The sequence below is a fragment of the Schistocerca americana genome, chromosome 5 (assembly GCF_021461395.2).
Source record: "Schistocerca americana isolate TAMUIC-IGC-003095 chromosome 5, iqSchAmer2.1, whole genome shotgun sequence".
Taxonomy (NCBI): Eukaryota; Metazoa; Arthropoda; class Insecta; order Orthoptera; family Acrididae; genus Schistocerca; species Schistocerca americana.
The window spans coordinates 200,477,687-200,496,722 of record NC_060123.1 but is presented as its reverse complement, the minus strand read 5'-3'; positions in this window follow the sequence as shown (position 1 = coordinate 200,496,722).

The window sequence follows — 19,036 nt, the reverse complement described above, 5'->3', positions numbered from 1 at the left end:
TTTTGGACAATAACGTAAAGTTAACGGTGATTTTTGGTCACTGATGAGCGGATGGAGCCTGATGCCTGTCGTGTAGTCTGTGTGATTTTTCAATTACGATATCGTGAAGAGTTGGTTACTGTATTTGCTGTCTATTTCTCGTAGTACGGGTGGCCCGGCTCGCACCGAAGATTACGAAAAACATTTTATTTTTAAGCTGTTGGATGCGTAGGAGGTGGTATCCTGTAGCAATGAACCTACCTCCATACCGAAAGGAAAGTCTAAGATAAGTAGTACTTGCTTGTAGATTTCTAACTCAACTTTGTTCGATAAATTATCGCCTTTCACAAAGAATAGCAAGCGTTGTAATAAGTGTTTCCATTGTGTGTGTGTGTGTGTGTGTGTGTGTGTGTGTGTGTCTGTGTTTCTGTGTGTGAGTGCTCGCATGTATGTGTGTGAGGTGCATTCCAAGCTATTTGTCACTGCCACATCAAGTCAAGAACCGAGTAAGGACTCGACTCAACAAAATGTTGCTCGTAGCTCAGTAGCAGATCACGATAGCTGTATGGTTACTAAACTTACTTTTAGCATTTGTTAGTAAATTAATTTCAGCATTAATAAGCAAACGTTGGAATTTAAAATTTATTGGCAACACAATCCTAAAAATGGGGAAACGAATAGTAAAGACCATGGATAAGTGCGATGATCGCCAGAAGCTACAAGAAAGGGCTCGAATGGATTACGTTGATTATGAAGAATCAAAGAAGCCAGGTGTGTAGAACGAATGAGAGAGTAAAGGGAACGCTATAAAGTTGAGAAACTGAAAGCCGCGTGTACACTTGGAACTCAGGAACTATTACGTCGGAAAATCGTGCTCAGTGCCTGTAGTATCAGGGTAACATTTTTTTTTAAGTATGTGCCTCTGATTCATAAATCATGAATATCGCACTTCCCGTGTTGTTATCCAGCAATGAATGACATTTAACAACCCATATAATACAACTTTTATTGTAATTCACTATGTTACCCTTGAAATAAGTGTATTCCGATGTATAAAGCTGCCAATTCTAATCATATTTCTACACGCATCTGTACGTTTTCGAACAGGAAACTTCGATATTATCTGCATCTAAACCTACATCTACACTGCAAATTACCGGGAGGTGCATGGCAGAGGGTATTTCCCATAGTACCGGTGAAAGGTACAGCAAGAAACCCTAAGGCTTTTTCCTGTTCCATTCACATATGTAGCGCGGAAAGAATGATTGTCTGAATGCTTCTGTGAGTGCAGTAATTATTCTAATCTGATCCTCACGATCCTATGTTAGCGATATGTAGGAGGTGGTGGTATATCCCTAAAGTAATGTTTTAAAACCGGTTCTTGAAACTTTGTCAATCGGCTTTGTTGGAATAGTTTAGGTCTGTCTTCAAGAGTCTGTTTGTTCAGTTCCCTCAATACCTCTCTCCCACTGATTAAGTAAGTCTGTGACCACTCGTGCTGCCCTTCTCTGTATACTTTCAATAGCCTCTGGTAGTCCTATATGGTACGGGTCCCACACATCTGAGCAATATTCTAGAACCGGTCGCACGAGCAATTTGTAACAAATCTATTTTGTAGACTGCTTGCCCTTCCCTAGTATTCTGCCAATACTGCTTTATCCGCGACGGAAGCTATGTGATCATTCCATTTCATATCCCTACAATGTGTTACAGCCAGGTATGAGTTGACCGGTTCCAACACTGACTCATTGATATTGTAGTCGTAGATACAACTTTTTTATTTTGTGAAGTGCAAAGTTTTACATTTCTGATCATATAGAGCAAGTAGCCAATGGCTGCACCACGTCGAAATCTTATCAGGATCTGACTAGGTATTTATGCAGCTTCTCTCAGATATTAATTCATTCCTGATAACTGCATTATCTGCAAAACACCTAATTTTACTATTAATACTACCTGCAACGTCATTAATATACAATATGAACAGCAAGGGTCTTTCCTAGGGTACATCCGATGTTACTTCTACGTCTGGCGATGATTCTCCATCCAGGATAACATGTGGTCCTTCCTACCAAAAAGTCCTCAATCCACTCTCAAATTTCACTTGATAACCCATACGGTCATACTTTTGGCGATAAGCGTAGGTGCGATACTGAGTCAAATGCTGTTCGGAAATCAATAAATGCTGCATCTACCTTGTTGCCTTGATCACCACTACCACTGGCTACCTAGATTTTTATTAAGTCTAGTTTCCATTATTTTATTTCCATAGTGAAAGGTTAGCTCTGGTAAAAACCTCAAGCCTTTCGCTGAGCAGCTCTCCGCGACATCCTCTAATGTTTGGATCGAGAGAGATAGGAAGTGGTACAACTGAAGCGGAGATGGAAGCTTTTAAGTCGTACCTGAATAGCTAAGTCTGGAGGAACATTACCCACGATTGACTAGGTTCCGGGTTCGGAATCTGTCAGGATGTTCCATTATTATGTTATCGCTGTTTATGCTGCGGGTTTCTGGAGGAAATACGGAAGACTGAGAAACGATACAAATTATAAAATTCTGTTTGTATGTTCCACATCTCATCCTAAACCACTGCACCGGTTTCAACCAAACCTGGTACACGTATCATTTACTGTCTAGAATGAATCTCTGTATGGGTGTGAGCCACCTACCTATTAATGTGCTGGGTGTGAGGGTGCAAAAGGAGTGTAGCACACGATAAGCGAATACCCAGACTTTATTCGTCCACCACGTAAGTGACTTGCAACAAACTTTGAATCTTTACAAGACTTTTTCTCGCTTGAAACCCTCACAATATGGTGGAAGGAAGAAAGGTTTCTCGCATACTATATTTTCGCTAATCATGCAGTAACACAGAGGCCTGACGTTTTGATTTATTACTTTTTACTACTAACTATATTCGGGGCACGTTCTGCAGACAGTGTTCACATATACCACTGAGTGTAGCTGCAAAATTATAGACTACTGGCCATTACAATTGCTATACCACGAAGAAATGAAGATGATAAACGGGTAGTCATTGAACAAATATATTATACTAGAACTGACATGTGATTACACTTTCACGCAATTTGGGTGCATAGATCCTGGGAAATCAGTACCCAGAACAACAACCTCTGGCCGTAATAACGGCCTTGATACGCCTCGGCATTGAGTCAAACATAGCTTGGATGGCGTGTACAGGTACAGCTGCCCATTCAGCTTCAACACGATACCACAGTGCATCAAGAGTAGTGACTGGCGTATTGTGACGAGCCAGTTGCTCGGCCACCATTCACCAGACATTTCCAATTGGTGAGAGGTCTGCAGAATGTGCTGGCCGGGGCAGCAGTCGAACATTTTCTGTATCCAGAAAGGCCCGTACAGGACCTGCAACATGCGGTCGTGCATTATCCTGCTGAAAGGTAGGGTTTCGCGGCGATCGAATGAAGTGTAGAGCCACGGGTTGTAACACATCTGAAATGTTATGTCCACTGTTCAAAGTGCCGTCAATGCGTACAAGAGGTGACCGAGACGTGTAACCAATGGCAGCCCATACCATCACGCTGGGTGATACGCCAGTATGGCGATGACGAATACACGCTTCCAATGTGCGTTCACCGCGATGTTGCCAAACACGGATGCGACCATCATGATGCTGTAAATAGAACCGAAAAAATGCCGTTTTGCCACCCGCGCACCCAGGTTTGTCGTTGAGTACACCATCGCCATCGCAGGCGCTCCTGTCTGTGATGTAGCGTCGAGGGTAACCGCAGACATGGTCTACGAGCTGATAGTCCATGCTGCTGCAAACGTCGTCGAACTGTTGGTGCAGATGGTTGTTGTCTTGAAAACGTCCCCATCTGTTGACTCAGGGATCGGGACATGGCTGCACGATCCGTTACAGCCATGCGGATAAGATGCCTGTCATCTCGACTGCTATTGATACGAGGCCGTTTGGATCCAGCATGGCGTTCCGTTTACCCTCCTGAACCCACCGATTCCATATTCTGCTAACAGTCATTGGATCTCGACCAACGTGAGCAGCAATGTCGCGATACGATAAACCGCAATCGCGATAGGCTGCAATCCGACCTTTATCTAAGTCGGAAACGTGATGGTACGCATTTCTCCTTCTTACACGAGGCATCACAACAACGTTTCACCAGGCAACGGAGGTCAACTGCTGTTTGTGTATGAGAAATCGGTTGGAAACTTTCCTCATGTCAGCACGTTGTAGGTGTCGCCACCGGCGCCAACCTTGTGTGAATGCTCTGAAAAGCTAATCATTTGCATATCACAGCATCTTCTTCCTGTCGGTTAAATTTCGCGTCTGTAGCACGTCATCTTCGAGGTGTAGCAATTTTAATGGCCAGCAGTGTATCACTGTATAACACATACACTGAGGTGACAAAAGTTAAGGTATGGCTGTAGGCACTTATATTGATGGCGGTAGTACCGCGTACACGACGTATAAACTGGTGGGGCTATTCGCGCTCAGGCGGTTGATGTGAAAAGATTTCCGACGATATTATGGCCGCACAACGGGAATTAACAGACTTTGAACGGGGAGTTAGACGCGTGGGACATTCCATTTCGAAAGTCGTTAGCGAATTCAATATTCCGAGATCCACAAGTGTCAAGAGTGTGCTGAGAATACCAAGTTTCAGGGGTTACCTGTCACCACGGAAAATGCAATGACTGACGGCCTTCACTTGCCGGTCGAGAGCAGCGGCGTTTGCTTCGAGTTGTCAGTGTTAACAGACTAGCAACACTGCGTGAAATAACAGCAGACATCAACGCAGGACGTACAACGAACGTATCCGTTAGGATGGTGCGGTGAAATGTGGCATAAATGAGCTATGGCTGCAAACGACCGACGTAAGTGCCCTTGCTAACAGCACGACATCGCCTGTAGCGCCTCTGCTGGGCTCGTGAGCATATCGGTTGGGCCCTAGAAAATGTAAATCCTTGGCCCGATTAGATGAGTCCCAATTTCAGTTGGTAAGAGCAGATGGTAGAGAGTGATTGTGGCGTATATCCCACGAAGCCACAAACCTCAGTTGTCAACAAGTCACCTTGCGAATTGGTGGTGGCTTCATAATGGTGTGGGCTGTGTTTACGTGGAATGGTATGGGTCCTCTGGTCCAACTGAACCGATCAATGACTGTAAATGTCTACGTTCGGCTACTTGGAGACTATTTCCAGCCAATCATGACTTCAAATTCCCAGACACGTCACTGGGCCAGAAATTGATCTTGATTGATTTTAAGAACATTCTAGACAATTCGAGAGAATTTGGCCACCCAGATCACCCGACATCCAATCAAACATTTATTGAACATGATCGAAAAGTCACTTCGTGCACAAAATCTTGCACTAGCAACACAATCGCAATTGTAGGCGTTTATAGAGGCAGTATGGCTCAAAATTTCCACAGGGGACTTCCAACGACGTGTTGAGTCCATGTCACATGGATTTGCTTCTCTACGCTGGACAAAATGAAGTCCGAAACGAAATTAGATGGTATCTTACGACTTGTGTCACCTCGATGTAGCTCAAGAGATGTGACGTCTTAAACATTGAGTTGCTTGGGAGCTGCCGCATCATGCATGAAATTGAAATTTGTTACTTATTTGCCACAAATTCCACTCGCAACACATTTCTCAGACAGCATCACACATAACGTTGAATTTGCCTACAGAATTGTACCATTGTATGACATATAGCTCAGGGAAAATTACGTTATAATCATTGAACGCAATGAAAACGAAACTGCAGGTTGAAATTGGCTAGAGATTCAGGTGAATACGTATGAAGAAATAAATTCAATATATGTGAAACATACGTAATACGTGCGTGTGCTCTCAATGCCATGGGTAAAAAGCTCCTCATAAACCCCTGGATCGAGTCATCCAAATCATACTATCTGGAAAGAATTACTGTGGGGGTGACAACCAGCAACCTCCTACTAGGATAACTGTGATAACATGGAGACAGAAGAAAGCGGAGGAGCTGCCAGAGGGAAGGGAGGAGATAGACTGACAGAAGACTGGAATACGTACTTTGACAAGGAGAAGTACTTAGCTAGTATTAATCAAAAAATTCAGATAAGACGAATGCAGTTTAGAAATGGACACAATAAGTGTTAAACGAATAACTAGGCTCTTACATGTTAAACAAATTTATTTACAGATTTTGCAATGACCGTTTTTGTGATTGAAGTATACCACCGGTGTTTAGCTTGCCGCAGATATACGCATACAACTTGTGTTTTCAACAAATTTAGTGACGCTGACAAAACTCTCTGCACAAACGTACGATAAACGTGCAATTACTTTCAATACATATCTGTGATCAACATAGAGCGAATATTACGTTAACATGGATTATTGAACTTATTGTCAGCGGGTGTCTACACTTTCACGAAACCAATGAAGCTCGACATTTGGAACTGCCAATCGGTAACCGCTGCTAGCGGATTAATTGGATTCGTATTATCCACGTGAAGCTTGTTCAGTCCTGATGACTGTAACATGTACATTTCAAATCACTACAGCGACGAAAATTTACGTACGATATCCGCCCCACGTTTCTTACATCGTTTCTGTAAAGTCAGATGTGTCAAGTGATCAACAGCCAATCAATTGAGCCTCTTTCTTTCCTTAAGTATAGATTTTCGGCTTCATGACCATTTTGGACATCAGTTTTATTAACGGTGATGCTATACGTAATTGCATATTTAGCTGTACGTCAGTGAACTTACATTGACATCCGACCGTGTCTTCTGGGTGCTACACATTTTTTGTCAGGCAGTCTTTATAAAAATAAAGTAACGCATTCAGTTCCAGAAACATTATGGATGACGTAAATTTTAGTGATACTGTTTAATTTTCATTCAAGAAATCATTTTTAGAGAAATTTATGACATAATTTTCTGGAGATACATACCACACCGCGTAAAACCATATTCCCGCCGGCTATATCAACAGACCACCTGCATTTAACAGTATGTTTAGTACACTTCTTGGTTACTTATCTTTATGATATGAATTTTAAGTTTCTGGATGTCCACATCCTTGCGATATACTTCCGTTGTTTTGATCTCTAGCAAAAGTGATATGTATTTATTAATTCATTTATTTATGTTTCTCCTCTTTGCTTGATGTAGCTTCACCCAGTGATGCTTTGCTGACACAAATTACATAGGCCTTTTAAAAAATTGTGGCATTTAACGTTTTTTTATACACTTACTCAAGACATGATAGTAAGGTGAAACAGTCGATCCATGAGTTATTTTTCGAAAGTAATCCTTTTCACACCAATATGAACTGGTCAGAAATTATTGTTCATGTAAAATGTGAATCTATTGTTTATATCATTACGAAGTGCAGAGAGTGCGAGAGTATCTTCCTCAGGTGGTATTGTAAAAATCTACCTAAGGCGACGGCCGTCCACCGTGTGTGGCCTCCGAAAGTTCTGTCGGAATAATCATCGAGAGAGAAATCCCTTCTTGAAACATACTGGCAGATTAAAACAGTGTGCCGGACCGAGACTCGAACTCGGGACGTTTGAAGTCAGGATAGCTGCTGGGAACCTGTGAAGCGCCTTCGACGCTGGTAAAACATACAGAGTTTTATTCATAAAGTTTACAAATCGTCATCCTTGCTCACCCGGCTCTGTTGTTGCCAAAGGTCCGGAATTCGAGTCTCGGTCCGGCATTTTTAATCTGTCGGCAAGTTTCATATCAGTGCATACTCCGCTACAAAGTGAAAATTTCATTCTAAATTCCATCTTTATTCACGGCGTGTAAAGCGTCCCGTTCACTTCCGAATCTTGAGCATTACATGACTGAGATCCGCAAGCTCACGTTAGTTAACGTCACAAAACGAAATGTCTATCTTTATGTTCAGTGCAGTTGTTACTATTAACATCAGTGGACCAACGGTATGCAAGTTAAGATAGCTGCAAGACAGTTAGGAAATCTTGTCTGAGAGAACCGTAATAGTCACGTGGCCTCATTTCGGCATAGCGAAATACCAGTGCTCTTTTCACTCCTGTCTGACCTGCTTCTTCTAGGTAAATCCGGTGCAAAGTAATCTGATATAATAGACTGTGTAAGTTGAGAGACCTTCTGTTACAGTTCAGTTTTTTTATGACAAACGAATGTCCTTTGATTCAGGATAATTCTACACGTTGATGTTGGCGCTCTTATCTTTGAATAAATTTAAGTATGTCTAACGCTGGGAAGTTAGTTGTTTTATTTCAAGTTCTGATAGCCTACTAATCCTAAGCCACTTCAAAGAAAAATCATATGACCGATTAACTTCCTGACAGGAATGACATCTGTAGTAAAAATGGTGATACCTGGCAAGAGTTTGGCTATGATTCTATCTTGTAAATGTTTTTAGAACCCTGATGAATAACTTGAAGCCGGCCGAAGTGGCCGTGCGGTTCTAGGTGCTGTAGTCTGGAACCGCGAGACCGCTACGGTCGCAGGTTCGAATCCTGCCTCGGGCATGGATGTGTGTGATGTTCTTAGGTTAGTTAGGTTTAACTAGTTGTATCTAATATTCCAAGCAGGTAGAAAACGTTGAGTGGCTCACAGTCCACGTTAAACGCAGAAGGTAAAGAAAAAGGGACTTGATCGAGTAATAGAGCAGGACAAGAAATGAGATGGGTTTCGAAGTACCGTTGAAACTAACACAGACAACTTTCATTCCGTTGGGGAGGCCATCAGCCATAAAGGCAAGCAAATTATTGCCAACAATATCAACATAGAGTACAGTGATATTCGTGGCTTTACGGTATTTACTGATAAACACAGCTCACACCGAGAGCCATGGGAGTATTCTCCATAGCACCAAACTGACGTGATCGGCTCGTGTACTTGTAGGCGTGTATCAAACTGCAATTCTTCTGAAAGATTACCTTCGATGACAGCATCGTTAGAGGCGGAGCACAAGATCAGATTACGGAAGGAAATCGGCCGGTTCCTTCAAGCAAAACCTTAATATGTATGGTCGGTCCGGAATTTGAATGGTCGTCCAATGAATATCTTATGTCTTGCCAAGACTGAAAGGGTTCACCTGACAAGAATGCAAACTCTCTGTGATATTGTTCGTCCGGCGCTCTACTTATTTGGACGTGTATGACAGAACAGAACATTGTGGTTCGATCCCATGTACGGCGGGGGTGGAGGGGGGAAGAGAGAGAGGGGAGCGTGCCATTCTGACGACCGCGGTGAATGTAGGATGTTATGCAAGCTGTGCAGATAAAATCATTAAAAAATCGTTGCGTATGTCAAACTATAACTAAACAATCACCGACAGATCAACAGTAAATTTCTTTCTTCACGTTCCCTTACAACTTTCCACTCAGACGTTTCTGATCAAGGCTTACCAGTTTCATAATAATACATTGCACTTCTCCGTCACACCCAAAAGCAGGGGAGAACCCTGTACACTGTTGTTTCGAAGAACAAGCGACAGCTTGCTAATTAAAAGAAACGTTTCACAGAAATTACGTATTTACTTTGTAATGACGTAAGTACGCGTCGTTTTGCTCACAATAACATGCATAGCGTACAGATTACCAACCTAATATTTTAAACAATTTCTATAGAGGATGTCGAAAGTTGAGAAACGTCTGTTTCACACAGTGGCGGTGAACCGATGAACTCTCTCTGTCCGAAGCGTTTCTAGTAAAGATATGATCTACATCATAATTAATAAGTCAGAAGATAACTATGTTAAGTAATTATTTTGCTCGTTGAGGGACAGATTCAGACATTTATCAGTGAATTACAACTTTAAACAAAGTCCCACAAAGATAATATCATTTACGCAAGGACTGTTCAGATAAAATAAATACTGTTATTTTATTTTTAACTACCAATAGATTTCTTATACCGCCAGAAGGAAATGTCCACGGGTTAAAACAAACTTACACTGGGCGTGCGTCAACAAAAAAAAAAAAAAAAAAAAAAAAGACCGTAGCATGCAGACGTGCACAACCAGTAAAAAGTGTGTATCTGACACAAGTGCGTTTTGCAACAGGAAGAATAGCGAAAGAGATGGGTAACACAGAATTAAAAAGAAATATTTATTCCAAACTAACAACTCTCCCAGGCCACTTGGGTAGCACTATACAGAGGGCCGAGCAGAGACACCTCTCTGTCAAGTGAGGATAGCTGTTAGGAACCTGTGAAGCGTACTCGATGCTAGTAAAACATTACTAGAGTATAGAGTTTTATCATAATGTTTACAAGTCGTCGTTCTTGGACACTCAGCTGGGTTGTTGCTCATTCAGCTTCATGTTGGATTCTAGCTGACGTCCTTCAAGTGAAGTCAACGTCTGCACTGCCAGGAGAAGATGTCTGCTACCCTGGCGCCACGGTGATTCTCAGGCTGAGAAGCATGCCCAATGCCAAGAACAAAATGATGCTGGTGCTGGCTGCTGGAATGGCCTCATCCCCATTCCAGATTCTATGATGACCACCTATGACCCATGCACGGCATACCTGGGGTCAGTAGTCTTGTAGTGGATTGATCTCCTTCCAACCCCTGGTAATTTTCAACACAAAGAGATGCATGTTTGTTGAACAGAAATGGGGACCCCAAGAGATCCTGATGCTGGCCTCCACATTGAAGTTCCATGCTGGGTACACTCTGTGATGTGGTGTTGTTGGAAGGCAGTAAATTTCTACGGTATCTTAGTCATGGAATAGAGTGTTGTTACTTTGAATGAAATCAATTCGAATCATCAACTCATGATGAGGGCTGGAGAGCGGGGGTATTTAGAGGGACCTAGCTTTAGGCAATGATACAAGGCTTGGTATGTAATGACCACATGTGTCGTCCTTATTCTGGTATATTCTCTTAATGGGCTGTTGACTTATGTGTCAGTTCCTCACTAGGTGCTCTTGTGAAGGAGACAGAGTTTTTTGCAGCATGTCTTATGAGCTAACGAATATGTTTTTCTCAGTTCCTTTGGTTTTTTGTCGCTGTCTGCTTTCTGCTGAAACCATTCCTCGCTCAGCAGACAGTATCTTAATATGTCGATGACCTGACCCACTTGTGACACACTGGCTTGCTTCCTGTTTCACCTCTCTCTCTGGCATAAATTCAGTTTGTCTGTGACGTTGTGAATAAGGTTTAATAAAATTTTGTAACTTCTACCACTTACGGTTATGTTATGTACCAACTAAGTATCTACCAAGATACAACTTGTTTGGCATAGGGGTAGTAAATTGTATGCCATCTTTGTGAATTAGTCAATTTATTATTGAAAACTGCTTCAAAATCTGTACAGCAGTCTCTGAGATTAGCCTCAACGTAGACAGAAATCGTGGCGGGAGGTTTTAATTTATAAAATGTATATTGAAGATCAAGATATGTATAGACTGTGGTAAAAATAATTTCATATGATCACTGGCCTGGTTCGAGTCTTTCGAATGGACACCACTTTGGCGACTTGCATGTCCCCAATCTACCCCACTTACACAAATGGGGGAAGGGGATCTACAGGTTAACGTAGGATTCGGAACCTGTCGTTTCTGTCGAGTCTCCACACCACTGACAGGTGTATGCTAGGTTATAAGACAGACTGAAGAGTCCATGACCCTACCGGGACTCAATCCTGCAACCTTTCAGTCTCCAGACACGAACTTTACCGCTAACCCACCAAACCTGACACAGATTGTCGTTAAGCTTCGCTCCTCTTTGCAGTAGCAGAGGCTGGTTACTTTATTGCTTTTCCCTCCAGATACCACCTCCGCACTAGCTGACCAGCTCGTAGGTTCCGTCATTGCCACAAGACGTCGTCACTCCAAAACACAATTACGTATGAAACAAATCACAACACACATATTACACATTCGTCATTACTTAGCGGTAATGAATTATCACGCAAAAACTTTCCCGCCCGTCCGTCTATTAGTCAAAACTATGTCAAAATCCTTCCAGTATTTTCTGATATCAGCCTGAACATGGAGACAGAAGCCATGACAGGGATCTTTAATTTATAAGAATTGTAGAAGATTAAGAACTTTTGGGGAAATGACACCTATCTTGGAATTTATTGAGGCCTCGATTTCCGACTGAAAGAAATCAGTTTACATAATGTCCCTCAAAATGTCAGGTCTTTGGACATGGGAATTCTTTAATAATTTGATTGTGTTGGTTTTGCAAGAGGGAAACAGTATCATTGAAAGCTAAAAATAAACATAATTACTTTCCCTCTGTAATTTAAAACTGCGCAAATAATATGTTGATGCATATCATTTCCTGGCATTATTTGAGTAAATTTTTTGGTTTTAACAATTTTCTGCTCTGTAAATTCATTAAGTAATTAATGTTTTAATGTGGACGTATTAATTAACTCAGTAATAACGAAAATAAAGTAGTTTACGGGAATCAGATTGCCTGTACTGTAATAATAAAAACCCTGAGATAAGTGATGTAATGAAAGTGATGCAGTTGTGTACGAATGGAAATCATAACAATTCAGTTGTGATGCTGCTCCTCAATAGTCATCCATAAAACCAGTTGTGGCATCATGATAATGTGCTTTTGTTTCTTTCAATGAATGTTAGTACAGCACACAAAACAGAAAATTGGAAGTATATATGGGATTCACTCACAGACATCTATGTGCACACATTCATTGCATGTGTACCATTAAACTATGAGGGGTAGTCAAATGAATACGAGACAGATAAACAAAAGGTCACCTGTGAGTGCGGCTCGCGCTCTGAGCGTTCCGCACAAACTTAATTATGTACAATGGTAAGTTCATCCAAACCTGGTAACTGAGAACTCGACCATTTTTGCGTGTTATCGACCTCGATACTGGCAATATATCGGTCCCAGGAATTCCAAGACATTCGAGAATGTTTTAATATATGTTTTAAGTTTAAATTTTTTGTGTGAATTCGCGTTTGCTATTGTAATTTCGGAGGAAAAGGGTCCTAAACAGACGGGCAGAATGACACTAGGTTAACGAATGGAAAGAGTGCTTTTTTCGTGAGATATAATTACAAGTTAACAATTTTCGAACTTTTTTGCCTCACCTGTGTTGTGAAATCCTGCTTGTTGACAAACTTCTTGATTCTAGGTCAACTGGAAGTGCCCTATAGGTTTTGAGTAGCGAGTTCGCAAGTATCGAAATATATGACATAAATGAGCGTATCTTTTAATGTCATTGACTTAGAGGATTAACTGTAATGCATCGCGAAGGGACGACAGGCCTCAGTATGTGACATAAATTTCAACTTGACACGTCTACCCGTTTCAGAGAAAGGGTCTTAACAGTCGGACAGATGGCAGATAGACAGACAGACGAATGCACGAATGGACAACGAAGCCATTCTATATGGTTTCTGTGTTTATCGATTGAGATACAGAACTCTAAAAGTAAATAAGCCGATTATTTCAAACGGTATAGCTGTAACTGTTACTACATTGAGCCCACTGTGAGACAAGATGGTCAATACCTTCTTGGAAAAATGTTTAACGTTGCCAACGGAACCATGATACTTATTTAATTTAAATGTAAACTTCAAAATTTATGATTCAGGTATAGAATATCTAAATATATTTTCCAATATCGGCTCTACCACACACAGGAGAAGATACTTATGGGTTTTCTCCAGGGGAGCCCGATTTCCTAGTGTCATTCGAATGAGCCAGTCCAAGTACGCAGGTTTTGCGAATTCAAACTTCCAGAAAACAGAAACAAAAATAGAGGAAATCTATGGTTTGGACAGTAGTTTCAGTTGTCTGCTTACTTTCAAGCATAAAAGATCGATTGCATGCAAATGAGGATATCTTCGGCTTATATCCTGAATTTTCATAGCGGCATGGTTATTTTTTGAATGTACATACAAATTGTTCTGACAACACTATTCTTCTTTTTCTACTTTCAAATGGTTCAAATGGCTCTGAGCACTATGGGTCTTAACATCTGAGGTCATCATTCCCCTACATCTTAGAACTACTTACACCTAACTAACCTAAAGACATCACACACATCCATGTCCGAGCCAGGATTAGCACCTGCGACCGTAGTTGTCGCGCGGTTTGCAGACTGAAGCGCCTAGAACCGCTCGGTCACACCGGCCGGCTTTTCCTAATTTCCTTAGTGTAAAGGACAGCCAAATGGTAAGGAGACAGGCGAAGAAGTAGTAAGTAAACTGTGTATCGTTTGAAAAGTAATGGCTGTAACTATTAATACAGTTATCCAACTATGAGACAGGACATTGCCTTCGTGGAAAAATGTTTCTGCCCAGGCGTGCACCTCTTCGTCCAAAGCAAATCGACTTCCACAAATCTCTTTCTTCACGGCTCCAGAAATACGAAAATCGCTTGTGGAGAGATCGAAACTGTACGGATCATGTGTAAGAGTTTCCGGTAAAACTTCTGCAACGTAGTCGAAACACACTTGGCAACATGTGAGTGGGCATTTTGTTGGCAGGTTGTTTCGATTCGCTGCAGAAGTTTATCGGAAACTTCTTACAAATGATCCATACAGTCTCGATTTCTCCAAAAGTGATTTCCATATATTTTGAGCCCTGATTTGCTTTGGACGAAGAGGTACACGTCTGTATACAATAATGGTTCCGTAGTCAACCATAAACATTTTTCCGAGATGGTACTGATCGACTTGTCCCACAGTGGGCTCAGTGTAGTAACAGCGATTAGTACTATTCAATTCTCAGTTGCTCAGTGATTATTTGGAAATATTGGATAGTCACCTACATTTATCATTTTAGTGTCAGTTCCTGCACTCGATACAATGTCCTGAAACTGAATATGGCGCTGAGATTTCTGTAGACATAAACAAACTGAGAGATGGAAATAGAGTAATGAATACTAACTCGCTTTCGATCAGATTTCGCTGCTTGTCAAATCAATCCAGTTGAAGAGTGTGTCAAAATGTGCGTGTTGCAACATGTTCGTCGTGAAGGGCAACAATCTTCCTTCCTACTTGAGCCTATAAGAAAAAAAGTTGGGAACAAGTTGTATGAATGGAGTGGTCACGAGAGAGGACTTCTTTTCATCCAGCTGAAGTGAACATTTGACATGGATGTTGGTGCGCAAATTCCGCTTCGTCAAGTTCCAAGTCGAAAATCTGTAGAGTTCATAAACTTCGGTCGTTGCTTTGTAGTACCTCTAACATGTGTCCCTCAACCTTTGGAATCTTGTTGGAAACATGGTGTACATCAGCTGTCTCCAAAGTGAGTACCTCACCTCACACAATCTATTTTCTTCCTTATCGCTTCCATTTCCCTGTCAGTACACGAAAATTATTCCTGCTAATTCCGTAACCAGATACAGTACCATTTCACTAGGGCATCATTTTTAAACGCTGTCTTCAGGTCATTGGTCCAGTTTCTAGTCCACACCATTCAGTGTGTATGATGTGTTGGTCTGTGTTGCCTACCCTTGAGGGTGTTGCAAAAGCTTCACCCATTTTGCAAAACTATATCTGCTACAGGAATGAAAATAGAAACTTGGGGTGAATCTTAACTTACGCATAAGACAAAAATGTTGTTATCTTCCGAAGATCTATTTTACACAGCTATATCTGTTATATGTACGCACGTACAACATTGGGATACTTTTCATAGATACTTTTAGGGTGCAAGTTGTTGTTTACCTTTCAGAAAGTTTCAGTATGTCTTCCACCGGACGCACGCCAAAAAAACTCGCCTCACACTTTTGTGAGACTGTCTCGAGTTACAGCATTTAGTGTTGCTGCCATGCAGTGACTCGATTCCGTCAAAATATCTGGAAGGGAAGACATAGAGATGGATTCTTTGAAAAAAAATCACATATCGTGAGATTAGGTGACCTTAGAGGCCAGAGGTGCCATGTGAGATCCGTAAAGGATCCGTAAGTCATTGTTGAGATAGCTCATTACTAAGAAACCTCCTTATATGAAGATGACAGTGCGGTATTGGACCGTCCAGTTCAAGAAAGAAACGCATTTTATTGTCGTGTTAACGCTACCTAAATTCGATGCGCGTTAGACAATGAGCGAACGAGCAAGCGATCCAGTTGCCAGGAAGGTGCGCTATACCGGCAGTCACATGAACAAGCAAATTATGAAGGACGCTACGGTAGAGTTTTAGTTTCGGTGTACACATTAAGACTTACCTCTAGTTTCTGTCTTCATACCTGTAGAAGATACAGTGTTGTGAAACACCCTGTACGTGTTAGTAACTCCGTGCGCCATAAATCAGCTGATAACACATAGTAGATACGCCGATGCAAAGTGTAGTATCGTCGTCGCCACTGTAGAATCTTGTACCGTACGAATCAAGGGAGAGGATGTTGTTTGGTGGCCGGAATCCTCTTTGTACAACACAAATACATATGTGGATTAATGTGGTTCTTCATTTACATAACTGGAAGTATTTGCTTGACGGGAATAGAGTCGATGTTCGTGCTACAAGCTCATCAGTAATAGTCCTCTTGCAGACAATATCGGTAATATGGCTATAGCCACAATCTGGACGTTATGTACTGGCGTAGCCAGTGCTGAACTGTTACGTCCACGAATGAATAACAAACGCCAACCTGGAGTAGTGAGTCGAGTCAGTCAGTTAGTTAGTGACTGAGGCCTTCCGGTCAGCTACGGCGATCTAAATACTTCATGTCGAGTGGGCGTTGGCGGCTTGTTGCTTGTCAGTTGGCCTCTCTTGTAACAGGCGCTCTTGATCCACCGTCTACATCTTCGCCGATCAGTGTGCTGGTGACAGCTTACACCAGCGCACAGAGGATCTCATAGTTCTCTTGTAGAGCTATCCCTTATCACGTGTGGCTTCATAGCTTACGTCTGAGTCGTTTCCGGAGCAGGGTTTCTTATATAATTTAGAACATTGGTCCTACCCCGTCATCCTTCAAAGTTTGTATCCTCGTCACGGGAAACAGCAGTATACTAACAATGAATTTAAACATCTCATTGGGTCGTCAGCACACTCTTCGTTTTGCTTAAACTAATGAGACTAGTCGGGCGACACTACTGGTCGCGCACTTTTACGCGGCCCGTCTGTGATCGGTGGAACTCGAATGACTTCGTGCCGATCCGTAATGTTTACGCTCATTGGCAACTTCAGCTATATAATTTTATTGTGAGCCGTAACAGTAATTGGCCATTGTGAATATAGCAGTGATCTGTGTACGTTGCTGAGCGTAGTGATTGTTAATATCATGAACAAAAAAGGACAGAGAGACTGCACCTGGTCCTTCGAGCAAGTCGCTATAAACTTTCATGTCACTTCTGAAACCTATTAATCGATCACATATTCGATTCCTTAATACGCTATATGCTGACTGCTCTGGGAAAAGGAGACGAGGCTTGTCTCGGCAGCCAAGGTGCTTACGAGCCTATCGCAAGCTTCTGCTCCCAGCATCCTCCGCTCAGGGGCCAAGTGAAAATTTTGTACATAGCTGCTAAGGTTCAGTGACCGTGTAAGAATTATATTAGAACAAATAAGCCCTCGGTCACAAATATGAAGTCAAAATTGACCATATTTCGACGCTACTATGTGCGTCGTCTTCAGAATTAAACTAACTGTTCTAAAACATAATAGGTATATAAGACATTAACAAACTAAACTGAGTACCGACTGGAAAGAGATGCAGTACTTACAAGTCACATTCCGAAAAATCTAAGCCGGAAAGGCGACGTCATGAAAAGTTGTAAATAAGATAAGATGGCGAGCCGCTAAGGGCTGCTCGTACCTGAGTACGAATAGTAGGAATAATTTCCGTGTACTGACAAGGAAATGGAAGCGATAAGAAAGCAAATAGATTATGTGGGATGAGGTACTCACTTTGGAGACAGCTGATGTACACCAGATATCCAACAAGATTTCAAAGGTTGAGGGACACATTTCGATCGGTACACCCCTACAGACCGCCGCTATCCCGCTTATGTGCTGTTTGCTCCACTTAAGGCATGCAGTCTTATGTGCTGCTCCAGACAATGACCCTTTGTGAGGTTCAAAATGGTTCAAATGGCTCTCAGCACTATGGAACTTAACTTCTGAGGTCATCGGTCCCATAGAACTTAGAACTACTTAAACCTAACTAACCTAAGGACATAACACACATCCACGCCCGAGGCAGGATTCGAACCTGCGACCGCAGCGGTCGCGCGGTTCCAGACTGTAGCGCCTAGAACCGCTCGGCCACATTGGCCGGCCTTTGTGAGGTAGCCGTCTCCAAATGCCCATAACTTGCGCTTTCCTCTTAAGTGTTCGCTCGGAAACTGGTTGAGATAGACTAGCATACACTGACGGCAAGAATGTCTTATCCGGTTTGAAACCGATTGTCAGCGACGAGGCATGATACTCGTCTCCAGTCACTGCCAGTCAAGATCTGTTTGCGACCACTGTTATTTCGCTGTGTTACATCGATGCGAGTGGTACATCATTCCTTGTAGACACTTTAGACCGTCTGTGTTGATTCACCGATAAATTGGACAAATTTATTGACTGATCATAGGGACGTCCAAACATGATAGCTTCTTTCTGGATTTTTGTCACGTCCACATCCACTCATCTTACTGTGCTGACACAGTACAACTGACTTGCCTCTCTCTCTCTCTCTCTTTCTCTCTCTGTCTCTCTCTCTCTCTCTCTCTCTCTCTCTCTCTCTCTCTCTCTCTCTCTCTCTCACACACACACACACACACACACACACACACACATACATACATTCCACCACATTGAGGTAGAAAAAGTCATGGTATACCTCCAAAAGTCGTGTCAGAGCTCCTTTTACATGCTGTAATGAAGCATGACGTCAACAAGCCACTGGAAGTCCCCTGCCGAAATAATGAGCCATACTGTCTCCATAGCCGTCCATAATTGCGAACTGTGTTGCCGGCGCCAGATTTTGTGCATGAAATATCCTCTGGATTATGTCTCTTAAATGTTCGACGGGATTCACGTTGGGCGATCTGGGTGGCAAAATTATTCGCTGGAATTATCCAAAATGTTCTTCAAAGCAATCGCAAACTATTGTGGCCTGGTGACCTGACATCGTTG